Raw genomic sequence first — 20,068 nt, forward strand, 5'->3', positions numbered from 1 at the left:
GGAAAGGCACGCCGCTGCCCTTGCCAGGCCAGCCAGAATTCCTGGAAGGACGTCACGGAGCCCTCATCCTCCAACAGGCTGTTGTTAAAATGCCAATAGGCCGGCCCCGGCCTCTCCGCACAGAGGGAGGCTGTCATGGTGGCTAGGTGATGGTCAGAAAATGGGGCCAGCCGAATGCTGGAGGAGTGGGCTCATGAGAGATGGAAGCGTGATAGATAAATGCGGTCCAACCGGGAGTGGCTCGACCGATGGGCTTCCACCCGGACAAAGGTGAACGTGGAAGTGTCATCCGGGTGGTGGTCACGCCGGATGTCCATTAGGGAGTGATGTTCAACTGTCTCCTGGAGGGTGTCCGCGGCGGCCCAGCACTGCTCGGTCCCCGAGCGGGCTCGCTCCTCAAGGGTGGTATTAAAATCCCCTCCCAGGACCAGGCACTCGTGAGAATCTAAGGTACCGAGGAAGGTGGACGCCTGCTGATAGAATTGCAGCCGCTCCAGGCCCGATGTCGGGGCATAGACGTTAATGAGGTTAACCACGAGCCCCTCTATACGGACCCGGAGATGCAGCAGGCAACCCTGCACGGCCTCGGCAACCCCTAGCACCTCGGGCCGTAGGTTGGGGGAGAATAGGGTCGCCACTTCAGCCTGCCGAATCGTGGAATGGCTAAAGTAGACCCTGTCCCCCAACTCCAGCTGCCAACTATCTTCAGCGGTCGGATCCATATGGGTCTCCTGCAGGAAAATCACAGAGTACCCTCCCTCCCGAAGGAGAGCACCTGGGACCCGCGGAGAGCCATCCTACAACCCCGAGTGTTCAACGTTGCGATGGTGAGAGGGTCATGGGGAGGGCCGGGGGGGATCCTCTCTGGCAGGGACGCTCGCATCCCCCAGCAGGCTGCGCAACAGTCCTTGACCCATCCCGTAGGTGAGTAATTGGTCACGGAAGACGCGGACCCGCCAGTAGGCCGCAGCATTCTGCTTCCCCGTCCCTTTACCTTCCCCCATGAGGGCCCTTGTGGCCCGGAGGATTTGAAAAAAATCCCCCCATCGCTGGAGAGCAAGCTGTACCTTGTTGCGGGAGCCATGGACATCCTCTAAAAACTTCCGCAGCTCTCCTCGCAGCTCATGGGGGGGTGGGGTTACGGTTTCCTGGTTGTTCTCCGGCGGGGCCCTTGGTGCAGCCCCGTGGCCCACTAAAACGGGCAAGCAGGGTGCGGACCCCCGACAGGGTGCCTGATGGGCTGGAGCTTCTAGGCCCGCCTCAAGCCCTGGGGCGATACGGGGCGGTGGAGGGAAAATAGCAGCCCCTAAGGGTCGGGGCAGGAGAACACAAAGGCTGCTCCCTGGGGGTCATCGTTTGGAAAAGGGAAGGAGACAGCCCCGGGGGCAGTGATAACATCGCAGGAGGTAGACTGGATAGGGGTAGGGGCAGGGGCAGGGGCAGAGGCGAAGTTCTGGGTTTCGGGAGGCGAGCAGCTGGATGGTGGCACCTCCCGATCAGGCTCGAGGGTTAAGGGGGTGGGGAGGGAGCTCTCAGTGATACCGGGCGCGGGAAGGAAATCAATTGCTCTGCACCAACGGGGGGTGCCCCTGGTGGCTCGTGTCCCGGTCGCGTGGCGCCGGCTGTCACCTGAGCAGGTTCAGTGGTCGTCAGCGGGGTGCCATCAGTGGCCGGGTCAATGGAGGAGTCCAGGGGCTCTTCAGAGGTGGAAGCAGAAGCAGCAGTTAGGAGGAGGGAGCATGGGGAAAAGAGGGGTGGAGTGAGGTCGCCCAAATCGAGGTTTGCTGGCAAAAGGTCGTCCTCCCCCTGGGGTCAGATCTAGGGCCTCAATCTCCTCGAACATGGAGGAGAGGACACTTTCTGTCGCCCCGGGGTTCTCCCCGCTGGCACCTGCCATGCCAGTTGCCTTGGGGTTCACGGGGGCTCAGGGCAGTGTCAGGACAGAAAGGGCTTCCTCGAGGGTCTCGGAGGGGAGGGGAGACACTACCTTCCGGTGCTACCACATCTTTCCCGGCTGACACTGGTGGATGGGACGAACTCGTGGGCAAAGCGGAAGGTTCGGCATCGGTGCCCCCCTTCCTGGTCTTCCAGGGAGCCTCCGCCTCGGGTAGATGAGGCGAAGCTCGAGCCTTCTGCTTGCCTTGCTTCCCCTTGACTAGGGCCCAGCCCTCCATGGCATCATCTGGGGGCTGGTTAGCAGGGGTCGTGTCAGGGGGTAAAGGCGATGGCTCAGGGGCTTGGGGGGGGATGGTGGGGTGGCATAAGGGAGGGAGGATTCTCCCTGGGGCAGGCTCTCTCCCATGCCTGGTGGTATCTTTGCCACACCCTCCTCCATAGGCCCCGCCAGATTGTCAACAGCGAGGGCGGGGCTCTCCCGCTCGTCTGGGCGTTGTAGGGGAGGTGCCCCTTGGGCCTGAGCGGGAGAAGTGGTGGTACCCGATACCCGAATAGGACGGGGTGGAGGTTCGGGTATCGGGAAGCGGCGCAGGAAGGCGTGCGCCAATATGCTCCACTTTGAACTACCTGCACTATAAAGGAGCCTCTGCAGGGCCTGGAGGCGGAAAACGCAGACTTGAGTGTACAGACACTTCAGGCCCTGCCCTCCTTCCTTCAGGGAGAAATGAAGAACTCCAACAGGGGCCCAGTGCACTCCTGACCAAAAAAACTCTAGAATCAATCTCCAGAGGTGGGTCAGGAAACCCGGGGCCGGGGCCAGGGTGTTGAGCCGGTACCAGAGCGTGGACAGGACTAGTTGGTCAAGCACCAGTGCTCTCCCTCGGAGGGAGAGACATCGGAGTAGCCTCGTCCATTTCCGGATCCGCTCTATCACCCCGCCCTCTAAATTTTGCCAGTTCTCCGGCGGGGAAGGGTGCGTGGCAGAAAGGTAAACGCCGAGATAGAGCAGTGGACCCGCACTCCACCGGATGGTCTGAAGTGCGGGTGGGAGGGAGCTTACCTGCCGCCAGTCCCCCACCGCCAAGCCAGAGCTCTTGACCCAGCTGACCCAGGCGGAGGAGGCTGCCGAATAGATGGCCTGGCAAGCCTCCACTCGTGCCAAGACACCCGGGTCCTGGACCACGAGGAGTACGTCATCGGCATACGCCGACAGGACCAGCCGCAGCTCCGGCTCCCGCAGCACCAACCCTTTCAACCTCCTGCGGAGGAGACAGAGGAAAGGCTCAATCACCAGAGCGTACAGCTGGCCCGAGAGGGGGCACCCCTGCCGCACTCCTTGCCCAAAGCTGACCGGTTCGGTCAGGGTCCAGTTGAGCCTAACCAAACACTCCGCGGAGGCATACAGCACCCGGAGAAAACTCACAAACTGAGGTCCAAATCCAAACGCCTGCAGAGTGCTCAGGAGGTACCCATGGTCTACTGTATCGAACGCCTTCTCCTGATCAAGAGACAGGAGGGCGAAAGACAGACCATCTCTCCGCCCGAGTTCCAAAAGGTCTCAGACTAGAAATAGGTTGTCAAAAATGCAGCGACCCGGGACAATATAGGTCTGGTCTGGGTGGATCACGTCCGCCATCACGGACCCTAGTCGCAGCGAGATTGCTTTCACTACGATTTTGTAATCCGTGCTAAGGAGTGAGACGGGACGCCAGTTTCATAAATCGTGGAGGTCCCCCTTCTTCGGCAACAAGGCGAGCACCGCTCGCCTGCATGACAGAGGGAGGACCCCGCTCTGCAAGGACTCAGCCCAGACAGTGACTAGGTCTGGGCCGAGGATGTCCCAGAACGCGCGGTAAAACTCCACGGTCAGCCCGTCCATGCCCGGAGATTTATTGGTGGGCATGCGACGGAGGGCTTCCGAGAACTTGGCCAGGGTGAGAGGCAGCTCTAGTCGGTCTCGGTCGCCCACGCCGACCGTGGGGAGTTCCTCCCAGAGCACCCCGCAAGTGCCAGGATTGGTCGGATCCGGGGAGAAAAGGCTTGTGTAGAAGTCACGGGCCCTCCCACACATCTCCGGATCTGTGAGGGGGGTGCCGTCTTCCGCAAGAAGGCAGGTGACGTGTTTCTTGGCCCCCTCATTTTCTCCAGGGCATAGAAGAAGCGGGAGCCGCGGTCCATCTCCCGAAGGAGGCGGATGCGGGACCGAACGAAGGCACCTCAGGCCCGGTGGTCCTCGAGGGCCCGGAGCTCCTCCCGCTTCTCCCGGCACGCTCCGCAGAGGGACGGGTCCTCGGGATCGGCGGCCAGGCGCCTCTCCATCTCTAAGACCTCCCGTTCCAACTGCTCTATCGCCGCATTTCGCCGTCGGCTGGTGCCCTAAGTGTAATCACGGCAGAAGAGCTTGGTGCGCACCTTCCCGAGATCCCACCATCGCCGCACCGAGGGAAAGGCACGCCACTGCTCTCGCCAGGCCAGCCAAAACTCCCGGAAGGACATCACAAAGCTCTCGTCCTCCAACAGGCTGTTATTAAAGTGCCAATAGGCCGGCCCCGGTCTCTCTGCACGGAGGGAGACCATTACGGTGACTAAATGATGATCAGAGAATGGGGCCGGCCGAATGGCGGAGGAGTGGGCCTGTGAAAGATGGAAATGGGATAAGTAAATACGGTCCAACCGAGAGTGGTGTGACCGATGGGCCTCCACCCGGACAAAGGTGAACGTGGAGGTGTCATCTGGGTGATGGTCACGCCAGACGTCCACTAGGGAGTGATGTTCAACTATCCCTTGGAGAATATTCGCAGCGGCTGGGCTCGGTTCGGCCCCTGAGCGGTCCCATTCCTCGAGGGTGGTGTTAAAGTCCCCTCCCAGGACCAGGCACTCATGCGAATCCAGGGTGCCGAGAAAGTCGGACACCCACTGATAAAATTGTGGCCGCCTGGAGCTCATTTGCGGGGCATAGATGTTAACAAGATTGACCACGAGCCCCTCCATACAGACTCGAAGGTGCAGCAGGTGGCCCAGCACGGCCTCATTGACCCCTAGCACCTCAGGCCGTAGGTTGGGGGAGAACAGGGTCGCCACTCCAGCTTGCCAGGTCGCGAAGTGGCTAAAGTATACCCCGTCCCCCCACTCCAGCCGCCACCCGTCCTCGGCGGCCAGGTCCGTATGGGTCTCCTGCAGGAAAACTACAGAGTACCCCCCTTCCCGAAGGTAAGAGAGCACCTGGGACCTGCGGAGAGCCATCCTACAGCCCCTGGTATTCAGGGTCGCAATAATAAGAGGTGTCATGCGGAGGGCTGGGGAGGTGGGGGTTTCGTGTTGGCGGGGGTGTTCAGGGCCCCTGGTGGGTTGCGCAGCAACCCGTGACCCATCCCGTGGGTGAGTAGATCGCGTCGGAAGCTGCGGGCTCGCTCGTAGGCCGCAGCACCGCGCCTTCCTTGCCCCCTGCCCTCCTTTATAAGGGCCCTTGTAGCCTGGAGGATTTGATCAAAGTCCCCCCATAGCTGAAGAGCCAGCTGTGCCCTATCGCGGGCGCCACGGGTGTGCTCCAGGAACTTCCGTAGTGCATGCCGCAGCTCATGGGGGTTGGGGTTACAATTCCCGAGGTGTTCCCTGGTGGGACTCTTAATACAGCCTCGTGGTCCGCTAAGGCGGGTAGACAGGGTGCGGACCACCGACGGGGTGTCTGACAGGCTGGGGTTATTAAATTCATTTCACGCCTTGGGGTGGAGGGGGATGGCAGGGGAAAAATTGCCACTCCTAATGGGTCGCGGCTAGAAAGTGCAAAGACTGCTCCCTGGCGGAATCTGCGAAAGGTGGAAAGGAAATAACCCCAGGAGCGGCATTAACATTGCAGGAGGAGGGGACTTGGGCAGGGACAGGGGTAAGGCTCTGGGGTTCAGGAGGCAAGCAGCTAAAGGAAAGTGCCTCCTGAGCAGAGTCAAGGGTTAAGGGGTAAGGGAGGGGGCTCCCAATAATGCTAGGCGCTGGCTCCATGGTGGTCTTAGCGGCCATGGCATCAGGTGGTGGACCACCTTCTGCAGGGTGCTCACCCGGGAAGGCAATTAGGGGGAGGGAGCATGGGGAAAGGGAGGCTGGGGTGAGGTTGCCCAGCTCGAGGCCAGCCGGCAGCAGATCATCCCCTCCCTGGGTGACCGGGGTCAAATCTAGGGCCTCAATCTCCGCATACACAGGGGAGAGGCCAGCTCCTGCCACCCCGGGGGCCTCTCCTCTAGGGCCCGCCTTAACGGTCGCCTCGGGGTCCGCGGGGGTTTCGGATGGTATCCAGGCAGAAGGGGCGTCCTCAGAAGTCTCGGAGGGGAGGGTCTCCTGTGGAGGGGGGATTCTGCCCTCCAATGCCAGTCCGTCTTCCCCTCCCGACACCAGCGGATGGATCTCGCTCGTGGCCGTGGCGGGAGGCTCGATAGCAGTGCCCCCTTTCCTGGTCTTCCGGGGGGCTTCCGCATCGGATGGATGCAGCGGAGCTTGAGCCTTCCGCTTGCCTCGCTTCCCCTGGACTAGGGTCCAGCCCTCCATAGCATCATCTGGGAGTTGGTTAGCAGGGGTCGTGTCGGGGGGCGGAGGCGATGGTTCAGGGGTTCGGGGGGGTAGCGGTGAGGCAGCATTAGGGGCGGAGGTTTCTCCTTGGGGCGGGCCCTTTCCTATACCCGGTAATATCCTTGCCACACCCGCCTCCATGGGCTCTGTTGGATTGGTACTAGCAAGGGTGGAACTCCCTTGCTCGCCTGGGTGTTGTAGGGAAGGTATTTCTTGGGCCCGGATGGGAGCAGCGATGGGTTGAGTAGGAGAAGGGTTGGTTTCAGGTGCTGGGCAGCCAGGGGCGTCGGCAGCGATGGGGCCGATGTCCTGCCGGGTCTCGGGGGTTTCGGGTGCCCCTCCCCCCTGGGCCAAAGGGCAGTCTCTGCGGACATGCCCCGCTGAGCGGCAGAGGTAGCACCGGGCCTCTCCGGTAGAGTAAAAGACCCGATAGCGGGCTCCCTGGTAGGGGACTAGAAAAGACCCCTCAAGCGCCTCTTCGTCACGCGCCCCTGCTGGCGGTAGAAGCTGCACTTGCCGGCAGAACGAAAGGACGTGACGGAGGGTGGGGTCCTTGCAGCCCAACGGGAGAGGGCTGATGACAGAGACAAGTTTCCCCAGGGTGCAGAGAGCGGGTAACAGGGCAGCATTGGGTAAAAAGGGAGGAACGGAGGTGAGGATGAGGCGAACGCCCAGGTCTTCTAGCGGCTCTAGGGGGACAAACACCCCCCACCCCCACTGCCAGGCCCTTCTCCACCGCCTCCTGGGAGGCAGCCTCTGAAGCTAAGAAAAAAACGACCTTCCCATACATTTTGGAGGCTGCCACAATAGCCGTGGGTCCTACCACCTTCGCCAACGCCTGCATGTATGTCTCCACGTGGGGCGAGGCGGGCACCAGGAGGCAACGGACACCGTGCCTCCTGGTCAAAGTGGGGAAGGGGCCCCGGCCACTGGTGATGATAGCAGAGGCAGTGGGTGGGCGAGATGACAAGGCAGCAGGCAGGGGGGAGCCTGCCACCACCTGGGCATACGTGCTGGGGGCCGGGGGAGGGACTTTCGCAGAGCTGGTGGAGGGAACAGCAGGGAGGGAAGCCATGGTCGATGACGAGGCCACAGTGGTGGGGGCAGCCCCTGCCATGGAGGGCCTAGTGGTTTTAGCGGGGCCCTTTCCTTTCTTCCCGCCCTGGCCTTTCCGGCCAACTGGGGGGGGGTTCCTAGAATCTGGGGGGGCAGTGGACGTAGCAGCGGCAGTAATCGCCCCGGTACCTCCTGCTGCCGGTGCCCCAGCAGGGGCGGTGGCAGGTGTTTTGACAGTGGTGGTGGGGGGGGGGGGTTGGGGGTTGAGCAGGGGGGTAGGTGGGGGAGGGACAACTGATATTGTTAGAGGGGCCTCGCCCCTCTCATTCCCCGCCATTGTGAGCAGGGAGAGACGTGGAGACACCAGAAGGAGGAGGGGGGAGGGGGAAGCAGATTAACTGCTCCTCCCTACTGGGCTGCAGGCGGGGGCAGGGTACCAAATGGGTTGAACTGAAGGGGGGAAAAACAGAAATCGGGGTCCGGTGATAGGGGCAAGCTGTGGAGTAAACAGTCCGGGGGGGGTGTGGACCCACGCATGTTTGTCCAAAGAGTCTCGTTTGGTCGGCTGTTATGTCCGGTCCGAAAGGCAAAGCTTCAAAGCAAACAGCTGGATCCGAAGGTAGATGGCAGGTTGCCAGCAGGGACGGATGGCGGGGGGCCGTGACAGCTGTAATAATGTTGGGGGGGCACCGATGGATCGGGGGGCAGCTCCGTGCCACACCCCCTGTGCCGCCACAAACGCAATTAAACCACAGTCAAACTCCCCCCCACGAGAGTATAATTCAAAAAATTACTCAGTCTTATGGCCCCCTCCACGATGATTTGTAGCTTCCCTGGGTGATTTCCTCTGTCTTCTATCTTCTTCTCCAGCTTTGTTGGTTGTGTACCAAGGCTTCCGGCAGGCCGAGAATGTTGCAGAGATAAGAAGAAATTCCGAGCTGACAGCAAAACGGCTGGGTCTGGGGGCTTCCACTCCCCCCTCCGGGTAGCGGGTCGGTAATCTTCCCCCCCTCCTCCGGGGGTTTCAGCTAAGGCAAATAGCTGCACCCAAGAGCAGGCGTGGGGGGGGGTGTGTGCTGGAGGCAAGCTGGCAGCCGACCAGCACTCAAACGGCAGCAAAGAAAAACGGCAAAAAATCAAAACAAAACAAAAAAGCGTCTGGCCCGGTCGGCGGGGGGGACTAAGGCAGGGTCAAAAAGTAAGAAAAATCCAGGCCAAGGGGCTTTAGGAAAGAATAGACAGCAGATAGCTGAGGAGCAAGTGAGGGAGGTCCCGTTTCCCAACAGGGAAGGTTTCAGAACAATCAGGAACCTTCTGGAGACAATTAAGACAGGCTGATTAGAACACCTGCAGCCAATCAAGAAGCTGCTAGAATCAATAAAGGCAGGCTAATCAGAGCACCTGGGTTTTAAAAAGGAGCTCACTTCAGTTTGTGGCGTACGTGTGAGGAGCTGGGAGCAAGAGGCACTAGGAGCTGAGAGTAAGAATGTGGACTGTTGGAGGACTGAGGTGTACAAGCATTATCAGACACCAAGAGGAAGGTCCTATAGTGAGGATAAAGAAGGTGTTGGGAGGAGGCCATGGGGAAGTAGCCCAGGGAGCTGTAGCTGTCGCACAGCTGTTGCAGGAGGTATTCAGACAGCTGTATTCCACAGGGCCCTGGGCTGGAACCTGGAGTATAGGGTGGGCCTGGTCTCCCCCCAAATCATCCCAACTCCTGATCAGACACAGGAGGAGTCAACCTGTACTGTGAATTCAGAAAAACGGCCAAGCTGAGGGCTGCCGTGAAGCTCCAAGGTGAGCAAATCTGCCAATAAGCGCAGGACCCATCAAGGTAGAGCAGGAACTTTGTCACAATATATAAATATTAGTCACTGGAAGGAAGAAAGAAAGGAAGGAAGGAAAGCCCTTCTATCAAAGTAGTGAAAACAATGTTCTATTTTTTCTTTTCCTGCTGAATCTGAATATCTCTGGAGGAGTGGACGTCTGATTCAGAATTTCTGCAAGTTTTTAGTGAACCATAGCAGAAATGACTAAAAGCATGAGGAAATGGGAACAGAGACACAAAAAGGTATCAACTTTTTATCTTTCTAAGAATGAACCTCAGTTTACAGAGCCCTTTCTTTGTAGCCGGACTGACACATGCCGTGGTCTTCAGTGCACTGTAAAATGATTCCTGGCGGCCGCACTTTCACAAGCAATACTGATCATCCAAAATATGGCACTTTTTGCATGGACCCACCCTAGAACCACATGAGAATTGAAATTCACCCAAACATTTTTTGGGGGTTAATACTTTGTTCTGTTGAAAACAAAGCTTCATATGGAGTGTGACTGATCACAGAGAGAAAAAAGGGCACACACTTTAACAAGCAGCAGCACCATAACTAAAGCAATGCCCCACTTACCTCCCCAAGTAGAGAGAGAGCTACTTCAGTTGGTGAAGAAAGCAAACAGTATTTACAGTCTCTTGAGTTTGATCATGACCCTAAGTTGAAGGCCACAGTTAATCATGAGGCGCTTGGTTTCCCTGAAGGTTAGCAATGAGCTTTCCAGCTCCACAATATTTGAATGCTTATTCAAAGCTCTAATGCTATCAGAACCCTGTTCGTCCTATCAAGATTGCATTACCATGCTTCCACCCAACAGCCCCTTGATCCTCCATATAGATCCCCTTCCTCCCAACTGGCTTGTGTTCCCTCTAAGGCCCAGTTACCTCACACCCTCCCCAGTAATCCTCAGCGGGATACATTCTCTCATATCTGAGGCATCCTTGAATGTTAACATTCCCTGTTGTCACTCAAGCTAGTTACCTCCCTGAGGCTCATGGTTAGGGTGACCAGACTGCAAATGTGAAAAATCAGGACAGGGGGTGGGGGGTAATAGGAGCCTATATAAGAAAAAGACCTCAAAATTGGGACTGTCCCTATAAAATCGAGACATCTGGTCACCCTACCAATGGTGGAGTGTGCGCCAGCTGGGCATCCTTTGAAGATCAGGGAGGGAATTGCAGGCTTCTGGGCCTACCCTCTAACCCCATTCAAACCTGCCACAGCATGAAAGAGGGGTGAAGAAGGAGAATAGTTGAAATGCCTGCACTTTGCTTTGGATGAAGGTAGATAGGGTAGGAGAGAGGTGTCCATAACTTACTTGTCTTGAACCTCAGAGAGGTTTGATTTTAGGAATGGATGGAGATTTATGGGTAAGGAGAAGGAGCAGGCTTCCATTTTTCCTTCTGAACATGTTTGCCCATCCCTCGCAGAGTCAAGTGGCCAGCCACTGCAAACTCCGGAGGAGACTGACTTTTTCTGCTGGTGACTCAGGGTGGCCACCTACATTTTCTAGGAAAATGCAGAAACTTGTGATTTTTCTGAAATAATTCCCTATTTCCCAGAACATCTGTGCTCTCGGGCAGTCTGCACCACATGTGCTTAAGCTTCAGTTACATTCTATCATCTCACAGTAACAGAATAGATACAAACACTAGAGGTGGTGCAGATCTAGCATGTATTCTGCTACACAGCTTTGTGTTCCCCACAGGTGCTGCTCTCTACCTCCCAGTGCCCTCTTTGGCAGTGAAAGATACTATTGCAGTTGCCAGCCTGAGAGCACTAAGATGATGGAGTTGCTTTGGTTAATTACTCTACTTTTAAAAGTAAACATTGTAGCTTGGCTTCTGAAGCACTGTGCTGTTTGTGATGACTAATGTTTGTATGTCTAACAGTCAGACACAAGTTTTGCCTATATTACTGCGAGCTGACGGTAATGCCATGTGTCAATGAAAAGGTAATTTCCCGTTTTTAAGCTAATGGCTCAAATTTGAAGCTTTCCAAATTGACCCAGCATCTTGAACAGTTATTTGCAAATTCCTAGGCTATTTGGTGATGAACATCATGTCCTATATCAAAGGAAAGGTTATTATATTTTATTGGTGATCTCAGTATGTCAAATTCTGTACATACGTCTATCTCTAGGCTAGATCAACACCCAGGAGTAAGTTTTATTTTTAGAGAATGTATATTTAGATAACTTAAGTGTAAAGTCAGTTCCTCTAAATGACAAGAGGCAGGGTCTTAGGGTTACAGCACTGGAATGGGACTCAGGAACTCTAGATGCCATTGCTGGCCCTGCCACAGCCTCCCTGAGCCTCAGTTCCCTATCTATAAAATGGGGATAATATTTTCTTCCTCCTGTCCTGTGACTGTCTTATCTATCATTGTAGTACCCACCTCCCAATTATTTAAAATCAGAAACACCTACACTGCTCACTCCCCCTTCCTTCCCAGCCTGGAGGTAAACCAGTTTGATTAGTTTTAGATTGGGGCTAGGATTTTAAAAAGTGTGAGCTTGGAGATGGTGAATTTCTGAAGGTTCCACCTGAGATACTTTCGAAAGGGGCCTGGTTTTCAAAAAGTGCTGAGCACCAACTTGAGACACCTTTAAGGAGCTTGATTTTCAGTGGGTTGAACACCCCAAAAGTGAGCCACCCACAATCACCAGCCACTTCTAAAATAGTGGCCCCAATCTATAAACTAACTGGCCTGGGATATTTTATATTTGTGTGTCAGTGTGTTATTGGGTGTATTGCATGTTTGGGTGTGGATGTAGAAATTAGAAGGAAAGAGAAATAGCCCTCCCCCCATCATTTATTATTATCATTAAAGCAGCATGAAAACACAACAATCAAGATAAGGGCCTCACTGTTTTAGATCATGTACAAACATAAAATAAGAAAAGTGTATAAGCTAAATAGGAACAAGAGGCAGTAGAAGAGTACAGAACACAATGGAAGAGGAAATGGGAAAGATAAGGGTGATATTAACAGTAAACACACACAGCACGTACTATTAACTCTTTTTTAAAATGAATTAGGTGGACAAAAGCTATAGATGAATCAGTAACCACTCCCCCATCTCCCGTCAGCCATATTAATCAGGTCTTTCACTGTAAGCATCATGGCAGAGGTGGGTCTTAAGAAGGGACTTGAAGGACGACAGGCTGGAGGCTGTGCAAATTGATTGCGGGAGAACAATTCACACGTAAGGGATAAACTAGTAGAATGTGTAAAGGCGCTTGGTGGGGCAGAAGCAGACAAGTGGGAAAGAGGCTGCTATTACTGGCAAAGCAATGTGAGTGGGTTACAATGCAATGAGGTAAGTAGGAGAAAGTAGCCTGGGAAGGGCCTTGAGAGTGCCGAGCACTGTTGTGCCTCTCATGTGGCAGACTAGGGAGAGTCACCACTGAAGCAACAAGCTAGGAAGATAATTTTGACTTCACTGTAACTCCTAGTTTAGACAGGTTTCAGAGTAGCAGCCATGTTAGTCTGTATCCGCAAAAAAACTGTATTACACTTGCGTCTTCATGAAAAGACATACCCATCCCATGAAGATTCTCTTGAAAAGAAGTCCTTGCAGAAGGCTAGTAGGTAGTGCATTTAGGGCTTTTTAAAACTGTGCCAGATTTAAAACTGTGCCAGATTTAGTGTAAGCAGGTCCAACTCCACTGAAGGCAGTGGCATCGCAGACTCTTAGGGCTTGCCTATATGAACAGTTGATTTGCAGCAAGCTTGGATATAAATCTGCCCTGCATTAGCCTGCCCCACACATAGTGTCTGTGTGGATGCTACTGCTGCATACTAACATTCCCTAGTAGTGCATTTAGATCAGCTTCCATTTCAAAGCAGTGTAGATCAAAGAGCACTATGGAACTTTTGGTGAGTGGTAATACATGAACACTTAATGTGCAGCAGGCTAGAGCAAGCTAGATTTACACCCTCTAGCGTGCCCTAAACTAACTGTTCATATAGACAAGCCTTGATACCAGCTATTATTTTGACCCACAGAGGCAAGTTCCATTCATTTCAATGGATTTACACAAGTAAGTAGCATGACTCATTGCATGTCTAATCCTTTTACACTAGTTTTCCAGCATTATGGTTTAGCAGATAGTGCTTTGCCTTCTTATGCCAAATAAAGACCACTCATTTAGGTCCATTGTGTAATCTTAGAAATTATAGCCCACACCCAAACCAAATAACCTGCCTACCGTGGATGACCGAGAATGTTCTCAATTCCACTTGATAAAAAGTATGATAAGGAATATGATACCTCTACATGTGTGGGAGAATTACATACTTAGTGCTGTCAAAGTAGTGCTTTGACATACTTAGTCATTTACATACTTAGTGCTGTCAAACAAAACCTATATATTCTACCTTCCTGAAACAACAAATCTATTGTAATTAGTAAGCTTCAGGGACTGACGTAGAAGCATGTTCTTCCAAGCTGGAACATTTAAAATGGAAGGAAGGAATCTGACATGTACAATAACAAGTTAATGCAAATGTTTTATTATCTAGTTTAAAATACAACCCCAAATCTCCAGGAACTAGCTGATATGGAACTCCCCAAGTATAACAAGCTGAAAGGGTATTTATTTCAGCCCTGTTTGTTGGGGTTGAAATAAATTGCAAGATCAGTATCCACAAAGCTCATTTGAAGTATCCATCATGCTACTTAAGGCAGTTATTTTCCTCCTTAGCCTCAGTAAAGGCCAAATCTTTGAGGTGCTGTATACCTTCAATTTCCATTGACTTCAACAGAAGCTGAGGGTGCCTTTTTCTTTGCAGGATGAATCGTTTAAAAATGGAAAATATTTACCAAACAAATGTTTTGCACAACTGCAGATTGCCCATGGGATGTTACACAAAGGTGACAAGGTTTTATCTAAAATATTAATAAACAGGGCATTGGACTAGGACTCAGATACCCAGATTGTTGTCCCTGATCTGCCACTGACCTGCAGTGTGCCCATAGGCAAGACACCTCACTTCTCTGTACCTGTACTTCACCTCCAGCCATATGTCTGTCTATTCAGTTTTTCAGCAAAAGGACTGTCTAGCACAATGGGGCCCTGAGTGGAATTAACACAATACAAATAAGTGCCTCAGTCCAGCCGTAACTTTTTGCTATATATTTTAAGTAATAACCACTGAAAAAGAAATACAGGAGCATTTGCTCACACATTCCAGGAGAATATATTTTCCTTTGGTGAAAATTCCTTCCATTTACCAGCAGGATAGCCAAACAGCCCTTTTCAATCAAAGTGAGCCACCCCACTAGAGAAGCACCATAGGCTGACTTGCTATCCAGGTATCAGCAGTGTTTTCTTAGGCTTTAAATCAGAGGAACCCTTTAATTTTCTGACCTTAGTGACAACTTTATTGAAGTTATTTATGAAAAATAACTAGAGACACAGATGGCGGTGCTCAAAGAGGCCTCTCTGCTATGATTAAGGATGACATTATTAAGAGGGACTTAATACAATTTAGCCAACAGACTGAAGGCCAGATCCTCCAATCAATTAAGTCCACTTTGCACTGCTCCTGAGCCAGATGCAGCCCCACACTCCCAGTATAAGTGGAGGGAGGAGGTATGATGGACCAGCACAAAGAAGAATTTATGACAGTGGCCTGAGTGAGAGCTGCTCCCTTGCAGCTCTAATTTGCACCAGGGCCAGGCAGTTCAGCATTAGGGAGTGAGAGTTGAGACTCCATCCCTACATCTTTTCAGATGAGTACTGAATTCCTAAACAGATCGTTGAACAGCTGATCCCAATGTCCACTCCAGATGAACGACCCCAAAAACATCCCTACAGCATTGGAGATGCAGACTAACTAGTGTGTTATATGGGGATTAGAGAGAAATCTCGGATACATTTGAAGGTCATCAAATGCTTCCCTAACAACCTGACCCACAGGCAAATTTAATTTACTGCATGGGAGAAGACACTGTTGTTGGTGCTCAGTTCTGGGCTGCCTGTTTCAACTGGAAAACTTGTCGTCTTGTTGTAAGAAACAAAAGACAAATCAGCACTAGCCGAGGCAAGCACAATGTTATTTTTGCAGAGTCAGGAGGATCAAACAGCTGGGCTCTACCCAACTCATTCCTTCACTGTGATTCTCCTTCTGAACAGAGAGTACCCTCCGGGATCCACAATTATCCATGCACAAGTTAATAATGTGATGTGTGCTAAAGAACTCAATGTGAGAGATTGGCGTTCATAGCACAACACCTACTTAGATCTAAGTAGTAAGAGCAGAGCAGCGGCCACTGTGCTGCTAACACACAGGTGTTGGGAAGGTTGCATATTTCACTGTGAATGTCTTCTACAACTTCGATACCTCAGCTCTCCGTATTAATAGTCACGATTTCCTGAACAAATGTTAGGACAGCAATAACTTGACTTAATTATAACTTTTTAGAGTATCCCAGTCATTCTTTGTGTGTTGCCCAACGTAATACTTATTTAATATGTACATATAAATATACCACTAGGACTAGTGAGTACTGTTAATCCTTTTAAAATCTGTCACACTAAACTGTTCAGTATGACCGGTTGAAAATTTTCAGACAAGTTTTTTTTCCCCATGGAAAACTGGGCTTTTGATGAAATGAGAATTTTCATGAAAACTGTTTGCTTTCCTTGAAATGTTTTTGATTATTTGTTGGAAAACAGGTTTTTCTGGTTGAGAGTGGGTATTGGCTGAAAATTGTTGGTTTTCATTATTTTAAAACGAAAAAAAGTTTTCTGCTAAAAAAACTGAAGACAAAAGGATTTGATAGTTTTTGTCAATTTTGGTCAGGAAAAAAATTTTTGAGGAGCTCTACTGCTCAGAATAGTGTTACTGAATGATATATTTGCTCTGTAATAGACAAAACAATGAAATTATGCAGTGAAGGTCTTTCAAATGGGCTGTTTCAGTCCAAAAAACTTATAATTCCTTTTATTACCAAAATCAAAACCAGAAATCATAAATAAACACGAGGTTTTTAATCTAAATAAGAGTTCAGTATTGAAGTTAAACCAAAAAAAATCAGTTCATTTATTATATAATATATTTCCACACTTTCACTGGAAATAAGCCATTTAGGATACTTTACAAACCCTAACATTTGCTTGGCTGACAAGATGCATTAAAAATGATAAATGTTGTTAGTTACCTCCTTCATTTTAGGAATGAGGCCTATTTTTTGCTAGCTGGGAACATCAGCTTAAAAAATCTTTAAGCTAACGTTAAGGCACTGATTCAGTTTCAACAAGGTATATAAAGATTTGCCTAAGAGCTTGTCTACACAGGGAAATGGATTGTTTGGAAGAACTATACCAGTATAACTATAGTGCTATGGCTACGCTGGTATAATTCCCATGGGGACACTATCTGAGAATAAAATTGACTTTTTCTAGTATAATTACTGCTTATTATACCAGAATCAAGTTGCCTTTATCCTCAAAGTGTCCACATGGGGAGTTATAGCAGCATAGCTATAGCTGTATAATCATAATTATACTCTGTAGTTCTGCTGGTCAATTGCTAGTGTAGACAAGCCCCAACTTTCAGCAAATGAGAAGACTCATGGGCCTCAATGGGGCTACGTGCTTAAATGAAGGCTCAGACTTTAGTACCTTGCTGACATTGGTGAGGCCTCATCTGAAGTAGTGTGTCCAGTTTTGGGCCCCACACTACAAGAAGGATGTGGATAAATTGGAGAGAGTCCAGCGAAGAGCAACAAAAATGATTAGGAGTCTGGAACACATGACTTATGAGGAGAGACTGAGGGAACTGGGATTGTTTAGTCTGTAGAAGAGAAGAATCAGGGGGGATTTGATAGCTGCTTTCAACTACCTGAGAGGTGGTTCCAGAGAGGATGGTTCTAGACTATTCTCAGTGGTAGAAGAGGACAGGACAAGGAGTAATGGTCTCATGTTGCAGTGGGGCAGGTTTAGGTTGGATATTAGGAAAAACTTTTTCACTAGGACGGTGGTGAAACACTGGAATGCGTTACCTAGGGAGGTGGTAGAATCTCCTTCCTTAGAAGTTTTTAAGGTCAGGCTTGACAAAGCCCTGGCTGGGATGATTTAATTGGGGATTGGTCCTGCTTTGAGCAGGGGGTTGGACTAGATGACCTCCTGAGGTCCCTTCCAACCCTGATATTCTATGATTCTATGAATCAAGGCCTAAAGAAATATAAGGCCATATTGCCCCCAGCTCTTACACAGGTGCCTGGGTATAGGGGGTACCTTCCTGAGCACAATCCCTCGCTGAGCTCCCCCTGGGACGAGGGTGCTTGGGCCCCAAGACAGGCCAGTGCTAGAATGACACAATTTGGCCATAGTCCGTAGCTTCCTGAATTTCTCTCTCTATCTCCCCTCCCACCCCCAACACACACACACACCCCTGATGTGGTGTAATGCACATGTTTACAGTCAGCATGAGTTTGGGACGGCTGCATTACTCATAGGAGGCAAAGCAACAAGTGAAATATACCTGTCATCCCACACAAGTACTGATAACAGTTGATATTGCACCACATATGGTCTATATTATAGAACGTTATTCTAAGAATGTTTGAGAGAGTTTTAAAACATTTTAAGGGGACTATTTCTTGTATCCCTCTGCCTGCGAAGCCATGTGCCTCAGTTTTCATGAGGCCAACTGTACAACGCTCAGAGAAAAGGAAAAAAATCAAGCTAAAAATATAATAAAAATAATAAAAAAACTATTCAAATGATCTAAAATAACTTTCCTATAGCTAAAAATTCAATCTCTTGTTTCTGATGTCATCAAAGTGCAGTTGATTTCAGTGAAAGTTGCTGGGTACTGAGAAATTTTAAAAACAATCAGACCACTTATTTAGGTGCTTAAACATGAGATTTTTAGACACCTGTTTTTGCAAATATCAACTCTGCCACAATTTGAACCTGTGGTTTCCACCAGGCTGCTGTGGGTATTTCAAATCGATGATCGCATCACTAAGCCACCACCCCTCCAACGGATGCTGCACCGTGAGGGTTCTGGCATTGCCTCTTTAAAGAAAATAGATGTATTGAAACATACTTTGCATCTTAGATAATTGACAGATTACACAGATTCAATCACTAGTCAGAACATGGACTCAGCACATCATTAGAAAGACATTTTGCTTGCAGCTGACATAGTTTTGGAACCTGATTCTGAGAAGGCTTTGCTGGTACAATAAAAGATCAAAGCAAGCAGAGCTAGTTAGATTGGCCCAGATCCACAAATCAACAGAAGTTAGAAGCCTACGTACCTTTGTGGATCTGGGCCTTTGTATGTGCCAGTCCTGTGCATATCTGGGTTTTATTTTCATTAACAAGTAGCCTGAGCTCAGTTCTTAAAAGGGAGAAACAAGGGCTGACCTAGGAAAACTCAGCCAGATAAAAGTTTTAATGTATTTTTGTTCTTCCTGTAAGAGGAAGGCAAGTTAAATATTGCTCTTGCAAGAGCAATGCCTTCATGTTGTGCTGTAGCACTTGGCATGATTAATTTATCCTAGCACTCTAGCTACCAAAAAGGCTTTTCCAATTCTGAGCTGATAAGTAGTTAACCATCTTCATTACCAAGAAATTAAATAAATAGCATTTCTATTCAGAGTTTCTTCCAGTAAGTTATTTTGGTGCATCCTGGTCCAACAGTGTTACTTCCTCTTATTGGTTCTATTCTTGATATCAGAAGCAGGGCTATTGTGATCGCAGCTAGAATTGTTTATTTAGACAGTAGATAAACATAGCACAGGATGAAGTATAGGACCTTAAGTTTCCTATTCACACCAAATATTGATCACCATGGACACATTTTGAAGATCACAAATTATTAAGTCAGTGGAGTTGCAAGGGTGTAGTCAAAGATAGAACTTGGTCCCCTATTTGTAAGTTATAAAACAATAAATCTGATATAAAGGAGGAAAGATATGGCTAATATACAAAAAAGCTTCTAAATTACACTAGATAAAATCAAACCATTTAAATAGAGATTTAATGCATTAAAAAGGGTACTACCATGCACAGGTAGTTAAACACTAACATATTTCTATAATACACTGAATAATTTATTTTCATTGTAAACAATAATTACTGTTATGGACTTTTAAAAATACCAATATGAACACAAAATCTGATAACAGTATGGCACAGACAGACTGAATGAAGTTGCACCAGGAAGGCTTTAGTTTCAAATTTTCAAACTTGCTGCCAGTTAGAGAGGTAGCACGGTCTACGGCAATGTTTCTCAGACTACGGGGAACAACCTGGAAGTGGGTTGCACACCAGTCCTGATTGGCTGGTGGTTAGAACTGTTTGGAAAAATTATGAAACATTTAACAGTTAAAAAAATTTTTTTTTTCTGTACATTTCCCCCCATTTTTACCCCCATGATGCAAAAGTTTGTTGGAGTGGGTAGACTGTACAACAGTTTTTTTTGGTATTTTGTGGATTGTGGACCAAAAAAGGTAGCGTCTTCTATCGAGAGGAATGAGATCAGGGTTAGGACATAGTCAGGAGTTTCTGGGTTCTAAGCCCAGATGTTACTCTAGCTTGCTGTGTGGCCTGGGGAAAGTCACCTCATGGCTCTGCCTCCATCTCTGCAGCTGTAAAACAGGAATAATAATACTTACCATGCCCAACACACAGGGATATTCACAGATCTTACTTGTTTACTGTCTGTACAGCACTTTGAACATATAAAGTGCTAAGTATTATT

At 49.9% G+C, this 20,068-nt stretch overlaps 1 protein-coding gene across 8 annotated transcripts in view; it reads right to left on the reverse strand.

The window, feature by feature from the left end:
* The window catches only part of LOC144267747 (uncharacterized), a 96,383-nt gene that overhangs the window by 13,378 nt on the left and 62,937 nt on the right, over window positions 1-20,068 (reverse strand). The gene's annotated exons all lie outside the window — the stretch shown is intronic.

This window comes from Eretmochelys imbricata, chromosome 7 (genome assembly GCF_965152235.1).
Source record: "Eretmochelys imbricata isolate rEreImb1 chromosome 7, rEreImb1.hap1, whole genome shotgun sequence".
Taxonomy (NCBI): domain Eukaryota; kingdom Metazoa; phylum Chordata; order Testudines; family Cheloniidae; genus Eretmochelys; species Eretmochelys imbricata.